The following is a 3564-nucleotide window of genomic DNA, read 5'->3' as shown; positions in this document are numbered from 1 at the left end:
CGTAAATATTTTATTTATAGTGTATTAATTGTAAAAATAGTGTAATAATTTAACTTATTAGGCGTTACTCAATAATTGCCTTGATATTGTGAATAACTGAAATCATACACTTAATACTAGGACTGAAAATAAGACAAGAATTTACTAAACGGCTATAAGAATAATACTGACATAATCTTGATTGCAGAAATGCATATTGTAAGGAGAATCACTGGAAACACACTGAGGAATCAAAAAAGAAGTGACTAAATTAGAACAGCATATTTCTAGTGACTACTAGAAACAACAGAGATGAAAATACTCCGACGAATATCAGGGAAAAGTCTGTTGGATAGGGAGAGAAGCGAAAACATAAGAAGATCATGCAATGTAGAAGACATAAATGGATGGGTGACAAAACTGAAACAGGAGTGGAACGAACACATTAGTAGAATAGCAGAAGATAGGATAGTACGAATAGCACGAGATAAGTCACTAAATGGATGAAGAAGTATTGACAGACCAAGAGAAAGATGGTGCGATAACTTAAACAATTTAGGAGGCTAATATTGAAGAAGAAACAGGCTTTAAAGCCTACATACAAGAAGGAAGAAGAAGAAGAAGATACTAAATAGTTTCAGAATATCGTGGCTGCGCAACTTGAGAGAATGGTACGGATGTACATCAAATGAACTTTTCAGAGCAGCTGTCTCCAAAGTCCGAATAGCTATGATGATTGCCGACCTCCGTCGCGGAGATGGCACTTAAAGAAAAAGAAGTTACTAAATAGGAAGAGAGAATGGAACAATCTTATAAGCAGAAGGACGGACGATAGGGTAGTCAAGTTATTTTTAAGATACAAATCTCCGTCAGGTAGAAGAAATTTGGTTTGACCACTTGCTTATTTTTGATACTAGATACTTTTTCAAAAAAAATGAATAAAGTTTTTTAAAAACTTTAAAAAAGTTGTAATGAGTTTTCCTCAAAAAGTGCTTCATTTTTTGGTTATTTAATGTTGAAATATTCGATTTGGAATTTGACGAAAATGAACCTGTTGTTCATTAGCTACAACTCCTCTTCTACTGGGTCTACGGACTTCACACATACACCATTTTTTTCACTTTTTTATGGCTTATATTTTTGCTAAGAAAATATTTTTTGAAAAAATACTTACTTTTTGAGTTATTTGCGAAAAACCATCTAAAAACGTGAGTTTTTTGTTGAAAAATGAACATATTCACTCGCAAATAACTCCAAAAGTATCGCCTTAGTAAAAAAATGCATAGAAAAAAGTTGCTTAGAATTAATACGTTTATCCACTTCCGGACTTATTTTAAAGATTCCTTTTTTCACCTTCGAAAAGGGGTGAAAGTCACCCCCAGTGAAAAATGAACATATTCACTCGCAAATAACTCCAAAAGTATCGCCTTAGTAAAAAAATGCATAGAAAAAAGTTGCTTAGAATTAATACGTTTATCCACTTCCGGACTTATTTTAAAGATTCCTTTTTTCACCTTCGAAAAGGGGTGAAAGTCACCCCCAGGCTAAAAGCACACATCGGCACAATATCACTTGTTTTGTTTGACATGCTTGCTACATGTATGCCAAATTTCATGTCAATCCAAGTGCTTTTTTTAAATTTAGAGCAAAAACCGTGAGTAAATGTACTATAATTAATAGTTATTTATGAAAGAGTTCGTGAAGTATCCTTTTTGCGAACGCACGCGATGTTTAGAGCACAAGCGACAACGGAGCGAGTGCTATACATCGCGTAAGTTCGCAAAAAATACTTCACGCACAGTTTAATACAATATTTTATCTATGATGAACAAATAAAAAAACTGTAACTCTTCGTCACTGGAGTTTATTTCTATTTTACAATTTCTACAATTTTTAGAACTTTGACATTTAAAAAATCTAACTTCTTTCAAACCACAAAACTGTAAAAACTTTTGTCGTAATTTATTGCTCATTATGTCATCACCATGACAACGCGAAAGTTAAGGATATTTGATTATATGAAAGTGTGTCAAAAACAGTGCGAAAAAGTAAGTCCCATTTAAAATACTACATTTAAATTACTTCACGAACACTTTAAACACTTCACGCACTGCTATCTATAATGAGAGTTTTCACAAACTAAAAACTTATGCATAATATGACATAGAGTAGATAAACCGTTATTTTTGCAATAATTTATTAATAACAAATTCGGAACGTGGTTTCTATTACGACTAATGGCAATCGATTTAGTTTATAAAAATACTATGAAAAAGGCTACAAACTTGCTGTAGATAGCGCATTATTTCGAACTTTTCGGCGAATAAACAATTATTTTGTTATCAACAAATAGTGGAGTCAATGAAGGTGCATATTGAGTTATTACCTCAGATTTCGTTGAACCTCCATCGATTTTCATAAAAATTAGTGAGTGGTTAAAGGATACCTCAAGGAATAAAGGTGACATAGTGCCAACTTGCGCTTTTTGCATTTTAGGGGTGAAATACACCCCTTTTTTAAAAATTATTTTTTAGATTTCTGAAAGTGCAGTCACTGTAAGTTTTCACTTCCTATTTCGTTGAACCTTCATCGATTTTCATGAAAATCGGTAAGTAGTTAGAGGATACCTCAGGCAATAAAAGTTATATAGCATCAACTTGCGCTTTTGCATTTTAGGGGTGCAATACACCCCTACTTTTTAAATTGTAAAAAATGCAGATTTCCGCATTATGGCGCAAGTAATCTTTAATTAAGAAAAATAAATATTTGTTTTGTATTTATGTGCATGAATTACATTGTTTTTTTAATTTTTCGAACCTTATAGTAACCAAAAATCCGAAAATTAACAAGTCGAAAATCACGAAAACCTTATTCTTCTATATTTCTGAAAGTGTAGTCACTGAATGTTTTCACCCACGATTTCTTTGAACCTTCATCGATTTTCATGAAAATTGTTGATTAGTTAGAGGATACCTCAAAAAAACAAAAGTGATATGGCACCAAGTTGCGCTTTCTGCATTTTAGGGGTGAAATCCACCTTTTTTTTTAATGATAAAAATGCAGATTTCAAGCATACAGCATTCTCGCTCAAGCAATCTCGTTTAATTAAGTAAAATAAATATTTTTTTACATTTATGTGCATGATTTTTAATTTTTATTAATTTTTCAAACCTTATAGCAACCAAAAATCAGAAAATTAGCAAATCGACAATCACGAAAAAAATTATTCTCTTAATATTTCCAAAAAGGCAGTCACTGAAGGTTTTCACCCCTGATTTCGTTGAACCTCCATCAATTTTCATGAAAATTGGTAAGTAGTTAGAGGATATCTCAAGAAACAAAAATGATGTGGTACCAACTTGCGCTTTTATCCTGGGGGTGGATGTTACCCCTTCTCATGGGTGAACACTATTTTATTAAAAATAACCCCATAATTAGATAGAGGAGTAAATTCTAAGCAAACTTTCTTTTATCAAGTTTATAAATTTTTTATTTAAATAATATTTCAAAATTTAATAAAATATTATTGGTACAGTAAAACCTGCCAATAACGGCCACTAAAAATAGAAAACAATTGGCCGTTAT

This window comes from Diabrotica virgifera, chromosome 5 (genome assembly GCF_917563875.1).
Source record: "Diabrotica virgifera virgifera chromosome 5, PGI_DIABVI_V3a".
NCBI lineage: Eukaryota > Metazoa > Arthropoda > Insecta > Coleoptera > Chrysomelidae > Diabrotica > Diabrotica virgifera.
This window is presented reverse-complemented; position numbering follows the sequence as displayed.